Below are 24836 nucleotides of genomic sequence, written 5' to 3' on the forward strand. Positions count from 1 at the left end.
GGTCAATAACCAGGAGGGTTTAGATTTGAAGTAATTACAGCAGATAGAGACGAGTTGGGGTGTATTTTTTTCACCCAAATGTTGATGGGTTTGGAATTCACTTCCTGAGAGTGGTAGAGACAAAAACCCTCATTGCATTTAAAAAGAAAAAGCTTGATAGATACCATAACCTCCAGGGCTATGGCCCAAGAGCTGGAAGGTGTGTTCCGTCTTTTTCAGCTGATACACACAAGATGGGACAAATGGCCTTCTATTGTACTGTAAATCTCTCTGTTTTTCATAGATTTATTAACAACTATCTTATTTAAGGCCCCATGTGGTGGACAAGTGGAAACATACTCTTCATGTCTAACCTATCAAACACTTTCATAGTTTCAAAGACCTCTAACAGGTCACCTCTGAGGTTTGTCTTTTCCATAGTAAGGAACCCCAGCTGTTTAGTTTTCCCCTGAGAGTTATAACTGCACAGTTTTGGCATCATGCCTGTAAATCTTTTTTTTTAAACTTTCTCCAGTGCTTTTGTATTGTATATCCTGCTTTTGAGGTATAGAGACCTGAACTGTGTGCAGCAAATGATGACAAAGAGGCTGGGGGTATTTGTACATGTGAGTGGAATGAGTAATGGCATATTTCAGACTGCCATATTCTAACCAAGAGTGAGTCAATGAGGAGATCAGTTACATACATCAATGTATCTGTTTTTGGAGGACAGAAGGAAAATTTAGGAGAACCAGCTCACCTCCATGGAAGCAAAAGTATTCCTGTCTGAAAGAGTTATTTGCAGGTGTATTCAATGATCTCAGAGAGAAATCCAAGTAGCTTCATCCTCAGCTTCCCAGGAGACAAGTGAAGAGTAGAAATTTCCATTATTTTAGAAACATACAAATTAGGAGCAGGAGTAGGCCACTCAGCCCCTCGAACCTGTGCCGCCATCCAATAAGATCATGCCTGACTGAATGTAGACTCAACCCCATATTCCTGCCTACCCTGATAACCTTTCACCCCCATGTTAATCAAGAATCTATCTAGCTCTGCCTTAAAAATATTGAAAGACTCTGTTTCCACCACCTTTTGAGAAAGAGAGTTCCAAAGACTCACAACCCTCTGAGAGAAAAAAATTTCTCTTCATTTCTGTCTTAAATTGGCGATGCCTTATCTATAAACAGTGACCTCTAGTTTTAAATTCTCCCACAAGAGGAAACATCCTCTCCACATCCATCCTGTCAAGACCCCTCAGATCTTAAAGGTGTCAATTAAGTTGACCCTTACTCTTCTAAATTCCAGTGGATACAAGCCTAACCTGTCCAGCCTTTCCTCATAAGACAACCCACCCATTCCTGGTATTAATCTAGTAAACTTCTCTGAGCTGCTTCTAACACATTTGCATATTTCTTTAAATAAAGAGACCAGAACTGTACACAATACTGCAGATGTAGTCTTACCAGTGCCTTGTACAGCTGAAGCATAACCTCCCTAATTTTGTAATCAATTCCCCTCACAATAAATTATAACATTTTATTAGCTTTCCTAATTACTTGCTGTACCTGCATACTAACCTTTTGTGATTCACGAACTAGGATACCCAGGCCCCTCTGAACCTCAGAGCTCTGCAATCTCTTACCATTTGTATAATAAGCTTCCTTTTTATTCTTCCTGTGAAAATGAATGATTTCACATTTGCCCACATTATACCCCATTTGCCAGATCTTTGCTCACACACTTAACCTATCTATGTCACTTTGTAGCCTCCTTACGTCCTGTTCACAATTTGCTTTCCTACCTATCTTTGTATCATCAGCAAACTTAGCAACCATTTTGAATTTAAGAACAAAATTAACACTTAAAACTCCCCTCTAAATAAACTCCAAGTCTTCACTCAATTAGCTCAGCTACACTCTGTTTGCCAAGGTTGCACTGAAGAACCTTGAATTTAAAGTAAATTGAGCTGGAGCTATAGTAACCAGATCCAATCAGTTAGCTAATTAGCTACTCAGCTTCTACAGCTGAGAGTGAGTATACCCTGCCTAAACTGCAAGAAAGAAAGAATTTAGCCTGCTTATACAGTACTTTCCAGTTACTGCTAATTACAGACTAGGTTAGGTTGTAAGGGCAAAATTTCAGAACAAAATTAACACAAAAAATTCCCCTCTCATTTGGGCAGAATTTTCTGCCTAGGTGTGGGCCCGTCCCAATCTCCGGCGGGTGGGGAGCAAAATCCCTGCCAGAGAAGTGGGCCCCGCCACCATTTTACGTGCAGGTACAGCAAGTAATTAGGAAAGCTAATAAAATGTTATAATTTATTGTGAGGGGAATTGATTACAAAAGTAGGGAGGTTATGCTTCAGCTGTACAAGGCACTGGTGAGACCACATCTGCAGTATTGTGTACTCCCTGTGTGGGCAGGGGGGTGGGAGGGAATTCCCCAAGAGCGAGATTGTGCTCTTTTACGCATGCGCACTAAAGAGCGCACATCTACCTGAGGCTAAGTGCAGCCTCAGGGAGAACACTGACAGTTTTAAAAACATTAAAAATTAGAAAAAAAAAGTCCTTAACATGTCCCCCTCATGTAACAATGTCACATGAGATGGGACATGTTCATAATGTACACTAAAACTTTATTAATCTTTTTAAATCCCTACATGAAACCTCATCCCGCCAGTGGATGAGGTTTCATGTTTTTTCTATTCCCCGCTAGGGCTCCTGGCCTACCCACCAACCTTAAGGTTGGACGGGCAAGTCCGTTAATTGTTTTAATGACCCTGTCAATAGCCTCAATTGGCCATTGACAGGTCGGTGGGCCAGCAGCTGATTTTGCTGAGGGCCCGCCTTCCTGAAAATTTAAATGGAGCGGGATGACACTGGGGGTTCCCCCCAATATCATCCCACATCATTTTACGCATCAGCGAGGGGGCCCTGCCACCTGCTCGCTGACAGCAAAATTCAGCCCAAAAGTCTTCACTCAGTTAGATCAGCTGCACTCCATTTGCCATATCAGATTTGTGTCTGTACCAAGAAAAACAGAGCTAACAAGCCTAATCCCACTTTCCAGCTTTCGGTCCTTCATCTTGTAAGTTACAGCACATCAAGTGCATATCCAATTTTTTTGTTAAATCTGAAGTGGGTTTCTGCTTCTACCAACTAAATCCACCATCCTCTGGATGAAAAATAATTTTCCTCAACTTGCCTCTAATCCTTCTGCAAATTACTTATGCCTCCTGGTTATTGACCTCTCTGCTAAAAGAAATAGATTTGTCCTATTTACTCTACCTAAGCCCCTCATAATTTTATATGCCTCAACTAAATCTCCCATCAGCCTCATCAGCTTCAAAGAAAACAACCCCTGACAATCTTCCCTTAGAGCTAAAATTCTCCAGTCCAGGCGACATCCTCTTAAACATCCTTTGTAGCTTCTCTCATGCAATCACAAAGTTCTTGTAATGTGGTAACCAGAATTGTAAGTAATATTCAAGTTGTTTTTCTAATTAGTGTTTTATATAGTTCCAGCATAACCTCCCTGCTCTTATACACTAGGCCTGGCTAGGAAAGGAAAGTATCATGTATGGCTTGTTAACCAACTTATCTACCTGTGATCACCTCCAGTGATCTGTAGACATGCACTCCAAGATCCCTCTGTTCCTCTACACTTGTCAAAATCCGACAATTTATTGTGTACCCTTGCTCAGGTTTGTCCTCCCCAAATCTACTACCTCACACTTCTAAGGATTGAATTCAATTTGTCACATTTCAACCCATTGATATCTTCATACAGTCTATCGCTTTCTCCCTCACTATCAATCATATGGCCAATGTTTACATCATCTGCAAACTTGATAATCATGCCCCCTACATTTAAGTCTAAATCATTCATATATTCCACAACCAGCAAGGGACCCAGTATTGAGCTTTGCAGAGCCCCACTGGAAACAACCTTCCAGCCACAGTAAGACCCATTGACCAGTACTCTTTGCTTCCTGCCACTGAACAAATTTTGAATCCAGCATGCTACTTGCCTATCAATCTTGTATGCTTTAATATTTTCCTACTAATCTGCCATGTGGGACCTTATCAAAAGCCTTGATAAAATCCATGCTGACTACAACAAATACATTACCCTCATTGATCCTCCTTGTAACTTTCCCCAAAAAGTCAGTTGAGTTACTTAGGCATCATCTTTCCCTAACAAGAGCATGCTGACAGTCTTTAACTAATTTGCCTTTCTAAATGAAAGTTTACAGTATCACTTAATTTTTTTCCCCAATATGTCCACCACCAAGGTTAGGCTAATTGGATTGTAATTACTTTTATGAATCACTTCCTCCCTTTTCAGATCCATTCATAATCTTAAAGACCTCTATAAGTTCACTCCTCAGTCTCCTCTTTCCTAGAAAAAAGAGCCAGAGTCAAAGCTTTCCCTGATAATTAAAGCCTCTCAGGTCTGGTATCAACTTTGTGAACCTTTTTTTACATCTATATCTAATGTCTCTTTATCCTTTGTGAAACATGGAGATCAAAATTGTGCACAGTAGTCCCGATACAGTCTAACCAATGTTCTATACAAGTTGTTAGGAACGAGAGGTAGTTTAGGAAAGTAATATTTGTACTTGTGTGTGTTAAGAATGACTTTTCGCTTAAGTTTGATTTGTGATTTTTTTTTATTCATTCAAGGGATGTGGACTTGGCTGGCTGTGAAAGCATTTCTTGCCCATTCCTAATTGCCCTTGTTTCTGCATTCTAATAAGATTTTACGACTCTTGAAGGGAAGTTAAAACAAACACAAGGTAGAAAAAACTGTGATGTTGCCTAGTAACAGTAGGCCCACATAGAGGAATGGAAAGCAGTTTGATTTCAGTTGGCCATTATGCTCTAAGGTGAAGGGAGCAGCTTAAGTCTCTCTCTAGCTGACATACTAGCAGGCTACTGAGAAAAATAAGTCTAAGAATCTTAAATGAGTTGCTCTAAAGTTAAAGTAACAGTGAATGTCAAGTGAGTTCTGGATCTCAAGGGAGATACCAAGCTGTCAGCAGCCTAATGGGAGAGGGAACTGCAGGGAGCAGGTCCCAAAGGAAAAAGGGAAAGGCCCGTTGAAGCCCTTTAAATTAAGTCAAAGGACAGGAACATGCGTTTGGAACAAGATTCTATTCAGTGGAAGTGAAAGCAAGGAGCACAGAGGATGGCTCCAAGCTTAAAGGGAAAAAGCTGCAGAATGCAGAATTAAAGCAAAAGAGGCTTGCAAGAAGCCAGAATATCCAAGGAGACGGCCAAAGGTCTGTAACTTTTTACTATGGGTATGTGAAGCAGTGATGTTCTGTTGGCATGGCTGAGCATTTGAGAGAGAGTGCATGGAAGGGAAGCTTGAATGCACATGGCAATCCAGGGGTGAGAAACATCAGAAGGAGAGTTTGGGACCCTGGAGGTGCACCCTTGTGAAACGTGTCTGAGGGAAAGCATCATTTGGAAGAAGATTCCAAAGAGAGTTCTTTGAGATTGGAGATTGGAAACCCTCGCATGAAATATGGAGTTCAGTGAGACCAGTTAGCTCATGATGTGACAAGCATCTGGGGGCGTTAATGAGAGATCTAGAGCATCTGTTTGAGGTTTCATCTGTCACTTAGTTTCAGAGTGTGGCGTGTCTGACCACTGATTGCCTATTATTGGGAACATTAGAGAATAAGATAGAATGTGTAACTTCTGTTATCATTACGAATCTGTATATATCTGTAAAGGTATAGCTGTGGGTGAAGGATTAATGTAATACAGTTAATCTTTTCTTGCCTAATAAATGCTTTATTCTTTTGTTAAAAATTCATCAGCTGACTCCTGTGACTCTGTTCAATAGCCACCCTCCACATTTCTAAACAAGAAATAGTTAGGATCTATCAAGCTGGGGTCCAGCCTGGGATCTGACTTTTCCAGTGGTAACATCAGCTGGGAATATAACAAAGTTTAAAATCATCTGAAATTCCACTGCAACTGACAGGTCACCGTCTGCAGTGGTCATCTGAAATTCCACTGTAACTGACGGGGTCACTGTCTATAGTGGTCATCTGAAATTCCACTGTAACTGACGGGGTCACTGTCTATAGTGGTCATCTGAAATTCCACTGTAACTGACAGGTCACTGTCTACAGTGGTCATCTGAAATTCCACTGTAACTGACGGGTTCTCTGTCTATGGTGGCTTTCTGAAATTTCTCTGTAACTGACGGGTTCTCGGTCTATGATGGTTATCTGAAATTGCTCTGTAACTGACGGCTCCTCTGTCTATCGTGAAATTACAATGCTTCTGACATTTCTTCCCCATGTTTCCCACAGTGAAGTTCACTTTCCTTCTCTATCGAGTTTAACTGCAGATTTCGAGCTTTCTCGGACAGATTCGCTCAGGCCCGATTTTCTCTGAGGTTTTTTTCCGGAAACTTCTCTCTACATTCCGAGCAGGAGTTGATCTCCATTCTAATTGAGGGTTCAAACCGATTGGATGTAAATTTTTGTTGGGTTTCCGCATTCTTTCCCCCGGGTCTCGGTATTCGTCCCCCATGCGAGAAAACCCATCCCTCATTCCCAAGCCCACCTCCCCACAAACCCCACCACCCCAACCCCTCACGCCTAAATGTCCACACTGCGGTGCATCTGGGGCTGCTTTGTGCAGAAGCTGAAACAGGTTCACCCAGCTCACAGACAGCGAAATTGAAACCCAAACTGAGGTCGTCCTCAATGCAGACATGGCTTCCAGATAGAAACTCTTTCGAGTTATCAACAGTCACAGACTGCAACACTTTCGAGTACAATCACAGTTCTTGGTTTCCAGGAGTGGGACATGAACCCACAACCCTCTGATTCAAAGGCGAGGGTGCTAAGAACTGAGCCACAGCTGACACCTTAATGTTAGTAACTCTTTCGAGTTATCAACAAATCGCATGTAACTCTTTCGAGTACATTCACAGTTCTTGGTTTTCCGGGAGTGGGACATGAACCCACAACCTTCTGATTCAAAGGCGAGGGTGCTATGAACTCAGCCACAGCTGACACCTCCCGCTTCCAGAAAGAAATTCTTTCGAGTTATCAACAGTCACAGATTGCAACTCTTTCGAGTACAATCACAGTTCTTGGTTTCCGGGAGTGGGACACGAACCCACAACCCGCTGATTCAAAGGCGAGGGTGCTATGAACTGAGCCACAGCTGACACCTCATTAAACTGCTCACTTGTAACTATTTCGAGTTATCAACAGTCACAGATTGCAACTCTTTCGAGTACAATCACAGTTCTTGGTTTCCGGGAGTGGGACACGAACCCACAACCCTCTGATTCAAAGGCGAGGGTGCTATGAACTGAGCCACAGCTGACACCTCCTGCTTTCAGAAAGAAACTCTTTCGAGTTATCAACAGTCACAGATTGCAACTCTTTCGAGTACAATCACAGTTCTTGGTTTCCAGGAGTGGGATATGAACCCACAACCTTCTGATTCAAAGGCGAGGGTGCTATGAACTGAGCCACAGCTGACACCTCCCGCTTCCAGAAAGAAATTCTCTCGAGTTATCAACAGTCACAGATTGCAACTCTTTCGAGTACAATCACAGTTCTTGGTTTCTGGGAGTGGGACATGAACCCACAACCCTCTGATTCAAAGGCGAGGGTGCTATGAACTGTGCCACAGCTGACACCTCCCGCTTCCAGAAAGAAACTCTTTCGAGTTATCAACAGATCGCATGTAACTGTTTCGAGTACATTCACAGTTCTTGGTTTCCGGGAGTGGGACACAAACCCACAACCCTCTGATTCAAAGGTGAGGGTGCTATGAACTGAGCCACAGCTGACACCTCATTAAACTGCTCACTTGTAACTCTTTCGAGTTATCAACAGTCACAGATTGTAACTCTTTCGAGTACATTCACAGTTCTTGGTTTCCGGGAGTGGGAAACTCTTTCGAGTTATCAACAGTCACAGATTGCAACTTTTTCGAGTACAACTGGACCGAGGAAGTAAATTGTCCCGTTTGCCTTGATTTCTTCACAGATCCGGTAATACTGGAGTGTGGACACAACTTCTGCCGCTCCTGTATCACCCAGTGTAGGAAGAACGAGATAAACCCCTGCCCGGAATGTAGAGAGGAGTTTCCGGAAAGAAACCTCAGAGCAAATCGGGCCTTAGCGAATCTGGCCGAGAAAGCTCGAATTCTGAAGTTAAATTCGAGAGAGGAGGAATGTAAACTTCAAATGTGGGAAACATGGGGAAGAAATGAAGCTGTTTTGTGAAACTGACAAGAAATTGATCTGTTACATTTGTAGAGATTCGCGGGAACACAAATCTCACAACTTTCTGCCGATAGACGAGGCTGCGGAGAAGTACCGGGTAAAATGGAGAGATTTCGCTTTCGGTAATTTTTCCTAATTCTCTACTTTTTTGTTCAAAGTTCTGAATCATTGAGTTTGTCTCCTAATTCCAGGATCAGCTGAAACCACTTTTAGAATCGGCCACATGTAGAAAAGTCTCGGTTCAAGGCACCAAACGGCGACAGAAGCAGCTGATATTTGAATTTAAGGTGAGGTCTCCCTGAAATGGTTTTCTGGGTTAGTTTTGTTCCCTTTATCACGGGACATAATTAACTTTCACATTTCATTTGGTAGGAACAGTCGAGCAGTCTGCAGACCCACATCACATCCGAGTTCACTAAAATGCACCAGATTCTCACTGAGAAAGAGCAGCGTTTACTCAGAGATCTCAGGGAAGAAGAGGAGAAAATTCTGAAAAGTATGGAGAAAAACCTCAGTGGAATCCAGCAGGAGTTAGATAGCGTCGAGCGAGAGCTATCGAAGTTACAGAGACATTTTGAGGAACACGACACACTCAATTTTTGAAGGTAAAAGATTGATTTATTTAAAAGAAACTAAAGTTAATAGAATTGTACAACGTGGGAGATATTCAGTGAGGCCCGCACCCCTACTCTCTCTCCATAGCTCTACAAATTATTTCCCTTCAAAATATTTATCCAATTGCCTTTAGGAAGTTATTATTGAGCCTCCTTCTACCCATCTCTTCGGCAATGCATTTCAGGTCAGAAAAGTTCTTGCGTTACAAAAAGTTACCTCATGTATTTCTATTACTATTTCTTTTGCCATTCCGCTTAAATCTATGATGAAGGGAGTCTAACGAAGAGTCATCGTTACCTTTATTTCTCTCCACGGAATGCTGCCTGACATTACCCGCTTAGTATTTCCAGCACTTTCCGTTTCTATTAGAACATAAGAGCACGGAGCAGGAGTAGGCCATTCAGCCACTTGAGGCTGCTCCGCCAATTAATAAGATCATGGATCTGATAGTAACCTGAAATCTGCATCCCACCTATCCCCGATAACCTATCATCCCGTTGCTTACCAAGCATCTATCCACCTCAGCCTTAAAAATATTCAGACTCTGCTTCCAACGCCTTTTCAGGAAGAGAGTTCCAAAGACTCTCAACCCTCTGAGCGAAAAAAATTTCACCTCATCTCTGTTTTAGATGGGTGACCCCTTATTTTTTTAAGCAGTCACTCCTAGTTCTAGATTCTCCCACAAGAGAATCCTCTCCACATCCAACCTGTCAAGACCCCTCAGGATCTTATATGTTTCTATCAAGTCATCTCTCACTCTTCTAAACTTCAGCGGATACAAACCTAGTTTGTCCAACCTTTCCTCACACGACAACCCACCCATTCCTTCTCTGAACTGCATCCAACACATTTAACATCCTTCCTTAAATAAGGTGACCAACATGGTACACAGTACTCCAAATGTGATCTCACCAGTGTCCTGTACACCTGAAGCATAGCCTCCCTACTTTGTCTTTAATTCCCCTCACAATAAATAAGAACATTCCATTAGCTTTCCTAATTACTTGTTGCACTTGCATACTAGCCTTTTGTGATTCATGCACTAGGACACCCAGATCCCTCTGCACCTGAGAACTTTGCAATCTCTTGCCATTTAGATAACATGCTCCTCTTTTATTCTTCCTGCCAAAATGTACAATTTCATATTTTCCCACATTGAACTCTGTCTGCCAGATCTTTACCCACTCACTTAATCTACCTATATCCATTTGTCACCTCCTTCTGTCCTCTTCACAACTTACGTTCCTACCTATCTTTGTGTCCTCAGCAAATTTGGCAACCATTCCTTCAATCCTTTCATCCAAGTCATTTACATAAATTGTAAACAGTTGAGGCCACAGCTCTGATCCCTGTGGCATGCCAGTCATTACATCTTTCAGTTCAGTTATTCAGAACCATTTATGCTTACTCTCTGCTTCCTGTTAGCCAGCCAATCTTCTATCCATGCCAATATGTTCCCCGCTATATCATGAGCTTTTATTTACCGCAATAACCTTTTATGTGGCACTTTATCAAATGCCTTATGGAAATCTAAGTACAGTATCCACCGGTTCCCCTTTATCAACAACACATGTTACTTCCTCAAAGAACTGCATTAGGTTGGTTCAACACGATTTCCCGTCCATAAAACCATGTTGACTCTGGCTTTTTTTTAATTCATTCATAGGATGTGAGCTTCGCTGGCTGGGCCTGCATTTATTGCCCATCACTAATTGCCCTTGAGAATGTGGAAGAGTTGCCTTTTTGAACCACTGCAGTCCACGATGACCTTGAGCTTTCCAAGTGCCCTGCTATAACTTCAATAATAGATTCTCACATTTTCCCTATGGCAGATGTTAAGCAAACTGGTCTGTGGTTTCCCGTGTCTGCCTCTCTCCCTTTTTGAATAATTTGAGTTACATTTGCTATCTTCCAATCTAATGGGACCTTTCCTGAATCTAGGGAGTTTTGGAAAATTAAAACCAGCCCAAATCTATATCCTGTACTTCCCACAATGCAATGTGGCAGGTAGCAACAACACCTACATTTATATAACTCTTTTTAGGTTACAGGATGCCCCAAAACATTTCATTGGGGCATTATAAAATATGCGACATCGAGCCACATAAGGAGATATTAAGTCAGATGACCAAAAGTTTGAACAAGGAGATAGATTTTAAGAAGAGTCATAAAGGATGAAAACAAGGTTGAGAGCCAAGACAGCTGAAGGAACAATCACCAATGATGGGGTGATTAAAATCCAGGATATTTAAGAGGCCTGAAATAGAAGAGTGCAGATATCTCAGAGGGTTGTAGGGCTGAAAATACAGAGACATGGAGGGACTTAAAAACAAAGATGAGAATTTTAAAATTGCACTGCTTTACCAGGAGCCTGGGTAGGTCAGTAAGCACAGGAGTGATGGTTGAAAGGCACTTGGTACCTGTCAAGACACGGGGAACAGAGTTTAGAAAGACCTGCAAGTTTACAGAAGGAAATCTACCATGCTCACCTGGTCTGGCCTACATGTGACTCCAGAACTACAGCAATTTCGTTGACTCTGAACTGCACTCTGAAATAGCCTAGCAAGCCACTCAGTTGTAGCAAAAGAGATGGATAATAAATGCTGGCCTTGCCAGTGATGCCCACACCCATGAAAGAATAAAAAATAGTTAACTTTTTGAAGATAGTTATTTCTCAATGATAGCTAACTATTATTTATACAGCAGAGTATATAGACAAAATTGAAAAATCTTATTTTTCATAAGCTGCTCCACTATGTCTTCCTCTCTGTCATATATGAAAATTTGTCTCAGACTTTGTTCTCAGTGCTCTGCCTAGGACTCCTGTGGTGCTCAGCATTTTCCTAACATTCTGTTTGAATAATCACCTGATGCTGTTTCAATAGGGCCCTAACCCTTGTATATTTGGAGGGTGTCTGTACAAATATATGTCACTTCCAGCAAGTATAAGTGTGTCACATTATGAGTTTGATGGATTATCTTAAATTGGTTGTTAGTGCAGCCATTAGCACACTCAGGATTGTTCAGCAAGTGCTGCCCAATAATGGAAACACATCTGATAGGAGACATTCTGTTTTGGGTTTTGCAAGCATGGACTGATTGAGTACAGTCTGTAGCCTGCCTATTACAAACAACTGAAGTAAAATGTTGTTTGGTTAGTTCAGCCAATTTCTAGGACACACAGCCTACATACCAGGCATTGCACCAGTACTGAAATTCACACAACGTGTTGCTCAATTGTTTACACTGATGGATAACTAATTTTTGGAATTCTGTTCCCCAGGGAGCAGGGGAGGCTGGGTCATTCAATATATTCAAAGCTGAGTTGGACAGATTTTTTATCTACAGGGAGTCAAGTGATGGGGAGGAGGGGGAGGCAGTGGTGGGGCAGCAAAAAAGTGGAGCTATGATCACATTCAGACCAGCCATGATCTTACTGAATGATAGAGCAGATTCAATGGGCCAAATGGCCTACTTCTGCCCCTGTTACTTCTGACATTACTAAGAACAATCACATTCACATGTTAATGACATGATTACATTTTTAAATACGCTTATGCTCACCATTTACATATTCTATACCAAGCTGAATATTAAAATGAGAGCATGCAAGAGAGAGATGGAGAGGAAGACAAAGAAGGACTGACCCAAAATGTGTCCTGCTGAGCTAAAGATTAATTGGACGACTCTGTTTTTCCTCACATAAACTTCAGCTCTGCACAGAACTTACTCACCACGTTCTGACTGTGCGCTTCTACCATGTACATTAACCCTACAGCTGGCAGGGCTGATTTACACTGCTGGTCACTTCTCATACTCTTCATGTCAAAACGAGCTGGGAACTGAATTCCTGGGCTAACAGATGTGTGCCATTACCAATGAGAGGTGATCACAGCCTGTAATCACCCATTAAACAGCAGAGAGAAATTAACCCAGATATAACTTATAACTTTTGAGAATATCCCTCTCCACCACACTTCACCATGTCAACTCTTTGTTTTGCCAACTGTTAACTCGTGCTGTGGGAAAAATCTCAATTTCAGTGTTATCCTGGAAAATATAAAGCACAATGCTGCTTTGTGTGAATTTCCCAGTGTAAAGTGTTGCACCCAATTCATTTTATCCTTGTCTAATCTGTGCAGTCATTTGAATGATTGGTAACATGTCTGTGTCACTAACTTCTGATTATCCTCTACCATCCCATTCCTCAGAGGACCCATGATTCTCTTTTGCTTAAAGAGGAGGTTTCCAAGGACAAAGGGTATGTATTCTCTGTATTGACATTTAAGTTAACTTGGTAATAAGTGAAAAAGCTGCAATGATTACATTGAATGCTTTATGTTCACAGGATTAATGTTCATGGTGTTGCAGAGTCAGTGGTACCTGTCCCAGTGTTACTGGGAATATTCAAAGGCCCTCTACAGTACATTGTGTGGAGAGAAATGATAGCAAGCATTTGTCCAGGTAAAGAGTTTCCTGTTTGCCGATTTAAAAGCTTGCAAAGTTCTCAGCATGAGAATAGAGAAAATTTGTGACAGAGGCTGATGTTGTGTATGTACTTTCAAAAGTCATTTGCCAAGGTACCGCAGAATAGACATATCATCAAAGTTAAAGCCCATTCAGATTAAAGGACAGCATCAGCATGGGTACAAAATCTCTCAACTTGGACCCAGTCAGGAGGTAGCCTCTGGTTCAATGTTTTCAGCATAGTGCTGAGTAAGTGAATGGGCGCCATCAGATATCAGAGTTTTATATCCTGTATATAAATCATTGTGTTCTATGGTTCTATAGCTGATAGAATTCATTGCCTGTCCCTCCATTCGAGGATGATGTCAACATAAGGTCACGAGTTTCTGCCCAGGGTCTTCGTGTAACTGAACAATACGATTATTGGCCACATATCTTTGGGCACATGGGGCAGAACATCCCAAGAGGTAGTGAGATCCACAGTGCAGGATTTGTTTCCTTTTCTTTCCTTCTCTGCCACCTCTCTGCCTCATCATTGAGATGGAGGGACTCAAACATGATGCCGATTGACAGACACGTTTTCATCACTCTGAACATAAGTATAAAGAATGCAACGGTTTTGTAGCCTGCTTACCCCTGTCTGCAATCTCTTCCCTTTGACTCTTTGGTTCCAGAGCAGAGGGAATCTCAGTCTGGAGCAACACTAGCCAACTCCCCACCCCCATTACCTGTGATCAAATAACAACTTGTACATAGTGCCTGCAACATAATAAAACATCCCAAGGCCCTTCACAGGAGCTTAATAAAACAAAATTTGGCATCGATACACATAAGGCAATTTTAGGGGAGATGATCAAAGCTTAGTCAAAGAGGTGGCAATTAAAAGCATCTTAAAGGAGCAGAGAGAGGTAGAGAGTCTTGAAAGGTTTAAGGAGACAATTCTGGGGCTTCAGTCCTAATTTCAGAAGTTGAAGACACCATAGTCAATGGTGGGGCAACAAAATCTGGGATGCTCAAGAAGCCATAATTAGAGAAATACAGATCTTGGAGATTTGAGAGGCTGGGGAGAATACGGAGTCAAGGAGGGGTAATGCCTTGGACAAATTCGAAAAGGATGGTAATTTCAAAATCAAGGAAATTTTAGAGGAGGGTGGGAGATAGAGTTTGAATAAAGCATAGCAGAAAAACTAAATCACTGACTGTGTTATTTTAACTTTCCTCCAGCTCCAGCCTCTCTGACTCTGGATCCAAACACAGCCCATCCTGAACTCATCCTGTCCGAGGACTGGACCAGTGTGAGAGTCGGAGATAACAGGCAGGCGCTCACTGACACACCACAGAGGTTTGATTGTTGGACCTTTGTCCTGCGGTCAGAAGGATTCACATCAGGGAGACATTACTGGGAAGTGGAGGTGGGGAAGAAGACTCAGTGGATTCTGGGAGTGGCCTGTGAGACTGCCGAGAGGAAAGGGGAAATTGACCCAAAACCTGAGACCGGCTACTGGACAGTGGGGCTAGGAAGTGGAAGTGAATATTTTGCGAGAACATCCCCTCATGGACTACCCTCACCCCAAGTGTGAGTCCCTGGAAGATTGGGATTTACCTAGATTTTAAGGGTGGACAGGTGTCATTTTACAATGTAGACAACATGTCCAATCTCTACACTTCCACTCTCACTTTCACTGAGAGAATCTTTCCCATTTTTGATCCAGAATTGAATGTTGGCAGGAAATACCCAGGAGCTTTGAAAATTCTCCAGAAAAAAAGTTACTAACAGTAAAAAGTATATTTCCATTATTTTTCCCTGGTGGAAGTATTAGCAACATTCCCAGTTACTGACTTTCTTTGCTGTCTTGTGTCTGTTATTTCCTGCCCATCTTTATGAGGACCAATCCATAAAGACATTAGAAATAAGAGCTGGAGTCGTCCATTTTTTTTCTTATTTGTCTTTCACAGGATGTCGGCGTCACTGGCTAGGCCAGCATTTGTTATCCATCCCTAATCAACTTTGAGAAGGTGGTGGTGAGCCGCTTTCTTGAACAGCTGCATTCCATTCACATTGCAGTTAAGAAGGGATTAGGGAGGCCACTTGGCCCTTCAAGTCTGCTTTGGATGATCTTCTACTTCAACTCCATCTTCCCACACTATCCCCAGATTCCTTCATTCTCTCAGTGTGGAAACACCTATCGACCTCTGTCTTGAATATACTCAATAACTGAGCAGCTACAACTCCATGGGATTAGAGAACTCCAAAGATTCTCAAACATTTGATTGAAGAAATTTCTGCTCATCTCAGTCCGAAATGACTGACCACTTATTCTGAGGCTGAGAGTCCATGTTCCGTCAGCAAAAACAGTTCCTCAGCTTCTACCCTGTCAAGTCCCTTAAGTTTGATTGCAAATTTCAAATAGGTTACCTCTCATTCTTCCAGGGAAAATAGGCCTAGTCTGCTCAATGTCATTTCATAAGACAATCTCCACATCCTGTTACCAGATTAATGAACCTTCATTGCCCTTCCTCGAGGGCAAGTAGCCCTTATGTTGGTAAGGAGTTAAAACTACACAGAGTGCCCCAGGTGTAGCTTCACCAATGCCCTTTATAAATGTAGTAAGGCTCGTTACTCTTGTACACCAACCTCTTTATAACAAAAGCGACCACACCATTTGCCTTCCTAGTTTGTTATTAACAGTCCGTAATTCATGTAGGATACCTAAACCCCTCTGAATGCAAACATTTCCCAGCCTATAATTGTTCAAAAATTATTCTGCTTTTTATATTTTTTTCATGCAAAGTAGATAACTTTGCAATTTGCCACATTGTATGACTTTGCCATGTTGCCCATTCATCTCACCTGTCTATATCCGTCTAGTCTTTTTGTGTACGTCCTCCCCAGTTATTACTCTCCCACTAACTTTGCATACCTGGCTACAAATTTAGTCCACACATCTAGATCATTAATATACATTGTAAATAACTGAGACCCAAGTACCAATTCTTATGGTGCCCTATTAGTTACAGCCTGTCCATTGACTAATCCAGTACATCCACTAACTGCAGTTACCGCTTTGAAAACCTGAGGCCATCAGGTCTAAGACATTTATCGCCACTTAGTTTAATTATTTTCTCCTATACTATTTCGCTACCTATAATAATTTCTTTAAGTCCTTCATTCTCCCTAGACCTGTGGTTCTCCATTATTCCCAAAATGTTTGTTGTGTCTTCTGTCAAGAAGACAGATGCAAAGTTTTTGTCTCATGTCCATGCCATTTCCTTATGGAAGCTTATGAATCTTTGCCACCTAGTGCCTGATTATGGAACATCTAACATCTGATATTATTTACTCCTTTGCTTATGTAAAGAATATTCTCAATTTTCAGCTCAGTTATCCACTGGTGTCTGTATAAGTGACATTCCCAGCTTCTGATTCTGTTAACTCCCATGTGTTTCTCTGTAGCAAACATTTCCAGTTGCGCCTTTGAGCAGAGTCTAATTGAGACTCTAGGTCCCACTAAACAACAGAGCTCATTCACCATATTGATCATTATTAATCCAACTGTTCTGGAGTTTGCCTTCTCTACTTCAGGGAGAATAGCCTGGGAATTCCTGCGAGGGTACTAGGGGTTAGCCTGTAACTCATATTTGAGACATTCCTGTGGCTACTATTTTTGCAGAGTCATTAATCCATTTAAAATAGATGAATTAATGTCTGTGTTACATAGAAGACTAGAATGTCACACCAAGGGGCCTTTACTCCATATCCATTAATAACTTTAGATCACAAAAGTTTATCTATCCCAGTTAAATTCAACAATTTGTCTCGAAGTGAATGCCAGTTCTGGAAGAGAGTTCCAAGCTTCTACCACCCTTTATATTTTAATTTTTAAACGAAGCTCTCTAGTTTTACACTCCACAAACAGAGAAAATGGTTTCTCTCCAACTACCCTATCTGCTCTCCTTAATATCTTGAAAACTTTGATTAAATCATTCCTTAACCTTTTAAATTTCAGGGAACGCTACCCTAGCTTGTGCTAATATCTCATATAATTTAAGCGCTGCATTTCAGGTATCAATCTTGTAAACCTACACTACATTCTCTCCATGGCTAATACATTCTTCCTAAATTGTGGAGCCCAGAACTACTCTCAGTACTCCAGGTGTGGTTTAACCTGGACCTTGTGTAACTGCACCATGACTTCTACCTACTTGTATTCTTTTTTTTACTTATTCGTTCATGGGGTGCGGATGTCACTGGCTAATTATTTATTGCCCATCCATCATTGCCCTTGCTCAGAGGGCTTGTTCAGGGGGCATTTAAGAGTCAACCACATTGCTGTGGATCTGGGGCCAACATGTAGACCAGACCTTCCGTAAAGGGCATTCATGAATCAGATGGGTTTTTATATTTCTAGTGCTCTAGATATAAAATCCAACAATCGTTTAGTCTTTTTGACTACTTTCTGTACGGGTTCATAGCAATTTGTTTTTGTTCATAGCCATAAATGCAAATAATCTGAGTTGAAGTTGCATGGTTAGTTGACATTGATCTTGAACACAAGTTGAAGTTTCTATTTCCAAGTAAAATCCTCTGCAGCTCAGGGATTATGATACATTTAATTAGCAAGGGCATCTGGGTGTTTTAACGTTGTTGATTAATGCTGATTTACAGCTACTGCACTATTCCCTGTACCAATTAACATGTAATCATATGGTGGTTTAGATAGGACAACAGTGATATATCAGTAAAAGAATCATCCCAATTGCTGTGTCAGACTGTATATTAGTGGTTAACTGATTAACCAGTTAACTCAGTCATGGATCATTGTTTCAAAGACGTTAATTTGGTTTGTGCAACTGCTAATACATGTTAATGGTTAATGGCCACAACTCCACATCAGTATTAACCTTTTCATATGCCTGGTAAGGTTACAACCAGTGCTCTTTGGACTGGCGTGAAAATAAAACTAAAAATTAGGCTGGACCCAATGAACTTGTCTTTTTGCAGATAGGTAAAGCACTCCAAGTTCTTTCTCGAGATCCTCCAGGGTTTCAGGTTAGGGTGGTGCTGTTTTATGTTGTTGCTGTAATCCAGAGATGTTCTTTGATATGTGTCATAAGTTCACCATTCTCTCACCCCTACATGGTTCATTTCTAACTCATTGATGCATTTCTGGCACTTCGCTCCATTTGTGTAATGGGTGCGCCTGCAATATCTATTTTTTTGTAATTCATTCCGACAGATATGGGCATATCTAGAGAGGCCAGCTTTTATAGCCCCACCCTAGTTGACCTTGAGAATGTGGTAATGTGTGGTGGAGCTGCGTCTACAGTGCTGTTAAGTAGGGAGGTCCAGGATTCAGAGTTTATGCAGTCTACAATTAGTCAGGAGGTGAGTTACTCTCCACAGATTTCCCAGCATCTGATCTGCTCTTGTAACCACAATATTTGTATGACTGTCCAGTTCAGTTTCTGGTCAATAGTAACCTCCAAAATGTTGACAGTGGGGGTTTCAACCATTGAATGTCAAGGGAGATTCTCTCTTGTTGGAGATGGCCTTTGCCTAGCACTTGTGTGACATGAATATCACGAACCATTTATCAGTCCAAGTCTGATTGTTGTCCAGGTCTTGCTGCATGTAGAAATGGACTGCTTCAGTATCTGAAGGGTCGCAAATGGTGCTAAACAGAGTGAAATAATCAGGAAACATCCCAAATTCTGACCTCCTGACAGAGGGAAGAACATTGATGAACAGCTGAAGATGGTTGGGCCTTGGACACTACCCTGAGGGACTCCTGCATTAATGTCCTGAGAGTGAGATGATTGATCCCAACAACCACAACCAACTTCCTTTGTGCTAGGGATGATTCCGATCAGGGGAGAGTTTCTCCCTGATTCCCATTGACTCCAGTTTTACTAGGGCTTCTTGGTGCCGCACTCAGACAAATGCTGCCTTGATGTCAATGGCAGTCACTCTCACCTCACCTCTTGAGATCAGCTCTTTTGTCCATGTTTGGACCAAGGCTGTAATGAGGTCAGGAGCTGAGTGGACCTGGCGGAACCCAAACTAAGCACCAGTGAGCACATTATTGCTGAGTAAATGCTGCTTGATAGCACTGTTGATGACTCCTTCCCCAACTTTGCTGATGATCAAGAGTAGACTGATGGGGCAGTAATGCGACTGGATTGGACTTCTCCTGCTTTTTGTGGACTGGACATACCTGGTAAATTTTTCACATTGCTGGCTAGATGTCAGTGTTGTAGCTGTTCTGAAACAGCTTGGCTATGGGTACAACTAGTTCTGTAGAAAAAGTCAAGATGGATCATCCACTCGGCTCTTCTGGCTCAAGATTGTTGCAAAAATGCTTCAGCCTTGGCTCTTTCATTGATGTACTGGGCTTCCCATAGTTGAGGATGGGGATATTTGTCAGCCTCTTCCTCCAGTGAGCACTTAATTGTCCACCGCCATTCACAATTGGACAGGACTGCAGAGCTTAGATCTGTTATGCTGGTTATGGAACTACTTAGCTCTGTGTATTTTTTCTGGTAAAATATACTTTATTCATAAAATATCTGAAAGAACATTACAAAATATTTCAAAATTGCCATCACAAAAATCACCACATAGATCATGACATGCTTCAATACAATGAATGAACATTACAGACATTTCAACATGGTCATTACATACAGTCAGACAGTGCAATGGTAGTCAAGTTATCAGCATGGTGCACTCTGAGGTGCTTTGATATGATTGTGATATATTCAGTATTCACTGCATACATTCTTTCTGAGTCATACAGCCTGAGGGGTCTGTATAATTCCCAGCCCCTCGGTGCCTATGGCAGAAAGGTCTTAGACAGTGACCTTTCCCCATTGCGCCTTTTTTTTTGAAAAATATACTTTATTCATAAAATATCTGAAAGAAGCAATTCAAAATCACCATCACAAAAGTACAATCAGATTCAACTTTTACACATAGATCATGAGGTGCATCAATACAATCAATGAATATTACAATCATTTCAATATGGTCATTACAGACAATCAGAAAATGGTATTGGAGTTATCAACATACATCATGATGCAGTCTGAGGTGCTTCAATACGATTATAATACAAATAGTATTCATTAATTTTGAGCTGTACAGCCCGAGGGGCTCTCAACAGTTCCCAGCCCCTCGGTGCACTGTGGCAGAAAGGTCTTAGACAGCGACCTTTCCTCATTGTGCCTTTGTGGCGGCTGCCCCAAGCTTTAATGCGTCCCTCAGCACGTAGTCCTGGACTTTGGAATGTGCCAGTCTGCAACACTCAGTCGGGGACAACTCTTTGCGCTGGAAGACCAACAAGTTTCGGGCAGACCAAAGAGCGCCTTTCACCGAGTTGATGATCCTCCAGCTGCAGTTGATGTTTGTCTCGGTGTGTGTCCCTGGGAACAGCCTGTAGAACACAGAGTCCTGTGTCACAGAACTGCTCGGAATGAACCTTAGCAGAAACCACTGCATCTCTCTCCAGACCTTCTTTGCAAATGCACAATCCACAAAGAGGTGAACAACGGTCTCGTCCCCACCACAGCCACCTCGAGGGCAATGTGCAGAGGGGGTGAGACTCCTGGCGTGTTGGAAGGATCTGACGGGGAGGGCCTTTCTCACCACCAGCCAAGCTACATCTTAGTGCTTGTTGGAAAGTTCTGGCGATGAGGCATTCTGCCAAATGACTTTGACAGTCTGCTCGGGGAACCATCCCACAGGATCCACCCTCTCCTTTTCCCGCAGGGCCTCTAAGATGTTACGTGCTGACCACTGCCTGATGGACTTGTGGTCAAAGGTGTTTCTCTGCATAAATTTTTCCACGAGGGACAGGTGGTACGGCACGGTCCAACTACTTGGAGCGTTCCACAGCAGCGTGACCAGACCCATCCTTTGCAACACCAGGGACAGGTAGAACCTCAGCACATAGTGACACTTGGTGTTTGTGTACCGAGGGTCTACGCACAGCTTGGTGCAGCCGCACACAAAGGTGGTCATCAGTATGAGGGTGATGTTGGGCACGTTTCTTCCCCCCTTATCTAGAGGCTTGTACATCGCGTCCCTGCGGACACGATGCATTTTCGACCTCCAGATAAAGCGGAAGATGGCTCGGGTGATCGCCATCGCGCAGGAGTCTGGAATGGGCCAGACCTGCACCATGTACAGCAACAGGGAGAGTGCCTCACACCTGATGACCAGGTTCTTACCCGCAATGGAGAGGAAGCGTCACTCCCACATGCCCAGTTTTCTTTGCACCATAGACACTCGCTCCTTCCAGTTTCTAACGCATGCCCCGGTCCCTCCGAACCATATCCCCAGCACTTTCAGGCCGTCAGCCCTGACGGTGAAGGGAACAAAGGATTGGTCAGCCCAGTTCCCAAAGAACATGGCCTCACTCTTCCCACGATTTATCTTGGCTCCCGAGGCCAGTTCGAACTGGTCGCAGATGTGGATCAGTCTGCGCACCGACAGCGGATCCGAGCAGAAGACGGTGATATCGTCCATGTACAGGGAGGCTTTGACCTGAGTGCCTCCACTGCCTGGGATCATCACTCCTCCTATGCCCGGATCCTTCCTAATGGACTCAGCAGAGGGTTCTATGCAACACACAAACAGGACAGGGGAGAGAGGGCAGCCCTGCCTGACTCCAGATTTAATAGGAAAGCTATCTGATTCCCACCCATTGATTGAGACTGCGCTACTGATGTTAGTGTAGAGCAGTTGGATCTAATTGTGAATTCCCTCCCCAAACCCCATTTTGGAGAGCACATCCACCATGTAGGTGTGCGATATTCTGTCAAAGGCCTTCTCCTGATCCAGGCTGATGAGGCAGGTATCCACACCCCTGTCCTGCATATAGGCAATCATATCCCTGATCAGTGTGAGGCTGTCAGAGATCTTCCTACCAGGCACAGCACAGGTCTGGTCAGGGTGGATCACCAATTCCAGAGAGGACTTGACCTGATTGGCGATGACCTTGGACAGAATCTTATGGTCCACATTCAACAGTGAAATGGGACGCTAATTTCTAATTTCCTCCCCTTCCCCCTTGTGCTTGTAGATGAGGGTGATGATATCGGTGGATCTGACTGCGAACGCATGGGACACAAACAGGAAGTCTATCCTGGAACAGATGGACCCATTTGGCCATGACCAGGTGTGTCTACGCTACGCTCCATCTGCAGGGTTGCTGAAGACGTCATGCAGCTTGGCATCCTTAACTGTTTCCATCAGGGATCTGGACGTGGCGTCCAATCTGCTGTCGACGCTGCTGGATTGTCCAGCCGTATCAATGATGCAGTTGAAGTCACCGCCCAGGATGACCGGCCTGGAGGTTGCCAGCAGCAGTGAGAGCTGCTGAAAGTCCGCCAGCCGCTCGCCCTTTTGTGCCGGGGTTAATTAATTAATCAGAGTGGAGCATTCTTGTACATTACGTCTGCTATGAGGAGGCGCCCGCCCACCACCTCCTTAACCTCGGAGACGGTGAAGTTGCATCCCCGCAACAGAATACCCAGGCCGGAAGAACGAGAGTCATTTCCTCCTGACCAGATCGATGGCCCATGGGACCACCATCGTGACCATTGCCTGTAGGAGCTGAGGTGCGGTATCGCACACTCCTGCAGAAACGACAGGTCAGCTTTGACTTTGGCAAGGTAGTCCAAGGTCACAACACATCGCATAGTAGATTTAATGATACGCACACTTATGGATACAATAATAACATCCATTTTAAAGCATTTAGTCTCTTACCAAACCCGTTGTCTTTGAGAGTTCCATCTGCTCCTGCATACCCATAGTGTTCACAAATTGCCTCACTTTGGATGGGTTGAGGAAACTGTCCTGAACCACCCCATTGGAGATGTTCCCGCTCAGGCAGAATCTGGGGGTTCGTGCAAGGAACGAGATTTGAATTGTTCTCTGTTAGAGAAGTCTCTCCGATCCTCTCCCCCTCTGGGGCGTTGCTGCTCCCGGCTTCCCGGAGCTGGGGTGCTAAGCGCTTCACTGCTCCCTGATTCCTGGAGTTGGGGTGTGCTGGCCTCTTCGGGTTTTGGGCAAAGTTGGGGTGCGCTGGTCTCCTCTTTGTCTCCAATGTTCTGGAGCTCGGGTGTCTCGTCCTCCAATTCCCTAGCGCTTTGCCGCTTCTTCTGTAGGTGCTGCCCTTGCACTTCTTCGGCCGAAGAGCAGCTGCCCTTGTCATCTGTGTTGGATGGGAGACGCCTCTTGCCACTTATCTAGGAAGTGGCTTGGTCCCTTCTTAGCCCGTTCTTCCTTTTGGCTCTCTTCACCAGCTGCCACTCCCCCTGCTGATTTTCTGCTGCTTCCTCCTCCACTGATTCGCTCTCCTGAGAAGTGGGAGGTTCAGGGGGCAGTGCAGTTGATTGGCTGTCTGCCGCCTCAATCTTTTCTGTTTTGCTTCTTGCTTATGCTGTTTGGCACACAAGTAGCCCTGCATTGTAGCTTCACCAGGTTGCCACCTCATTTTTAGGTATGCCTGGTGCTGCTTCTGGCATGCCCTCCTGCACTCTTCATTGAACCAGCATTAATCCCCTGGATTGATGGTAATGGTAGAGTGGGGGATGTGCAGGGCCATGAGGTTACAGATTGTGGTTGTAAACAATCCCACTGTTCCTGATGCTCCACAATGCCTCGGGGATGCCCAGATTTGAGTTTCTAGATTTGTCTCAAATCTATCCCATTGAGAATGATGGTAGTGCCACACAATACGATGGAGGGTACTGGCATCTGTGATGCTGGGGGCCTCAGGAGGAGGTCACGATGGATTATTCACTCATCAACATTCCCTATCATTTCTGGTGGTTGTTGTGCACGTCCTATTCACTTAAGTGTGTGGGCCCTTTTTTTGCGCGGCCGTGCGCGCGTGAAGACTCAAAAGAGCCAACTTGTGCTCGGCCTGCGTATTGGTGTCATCTATATTGTGGCTCGGAGCTACAAGCATTTGCCTACTCGGACTATCCTTTGTGCTGGAAACGGATGCAAGGAAGAAATGCAGCTTTAGCTGCTTAATTCATCCTGGGCATGCTTTAAAAAGTAATTCTGCCTTTCATTGACTGGGTTCAATTTTTCCTCATCCATTAAGGTCCCGAAACTAATACAAATGCAAAATACTGCGAATACTGGACGTCTGAAATTTAAAAAAAGAAAATGCTGCAAACATTCATCTGGACTGACTTCTGTGGGAAGAGAAATTGAGTTCTAAAGGCCATCGATCTGAAACGCTAACTCTGTTTCTCTCTCCACAAATGTTGCTAGACCTGCTGAGTACTTCCAACATTTTCTGTTTTTATTTGAGGTTACTGGTTATCTGAAGTTCCACTCTGACGGGTTTCCTGTCTATATTTGTTATCTGAAATTTCATTGCAACTGATCGGTTCTCGGTCTATAGCTGTCACCTGAGATTCCACTGTAACTGAGAGGGGGTTCTCTGTCTATCATGGTTATCTGAAATTCCACCAAAGCTGAC

General features: G+C 43.3%; 1 protein-coding gene and 1 pseudogene across 2 annotated transcripts in view; one reads left to right on the forward strand and one right to left on the reverse strand.

Annotated features, from left to right (window-relative positions):
- The window catches only part of LOC144695512 (E3 ubiquitin-protein ligase TRIM39-like), a 34834-nt pseudogene extending 19728 nt beyond the window's left edge, over positions 1-15106 (forward strand). Inside the window, exons 2-7 of the transcript XR_013579974.1 lie at positions 7910-8347; positions 8442-8537; positions 8623-8855; positions 13079-13126; positions 13214-13329; positions 14557-15106. The product of XR_013579974.1 is annotated as an E3 ubiquitin-protein ligase TRIM39-like (transcript). The remainder of the gene's footprint in view (positions 1-7909; positions 8348-8441; positions 8538-8622; positions 8856-13078; positions 13127-13213; positions 13330-14556) is intronic.
- LOC144695670 (uncharacterized) overlaps positions 1-24836 on the reverse strand; it is a 278313-nt gene that overhangs the window by 199116 nt on the left and 54361 nt on the right. The gene's annotated exons all lie outside the window — the stretch shown is intronic.

This window comes from Cetorhinus maximus, chromosome 21 (genome assembly GCF_964194155.1).
Source record: "Cetorhinus maximus chromosome 21, sCetMax3.hap1.1, whole genome shotgun sequence".
Lineage (NCBI taxonomy): Eukaryota > Metazoa > Chordata > Chondrichthyes > Lamniformes > Cetorhinidae > Cetorhinus > Cetorhinus maximus.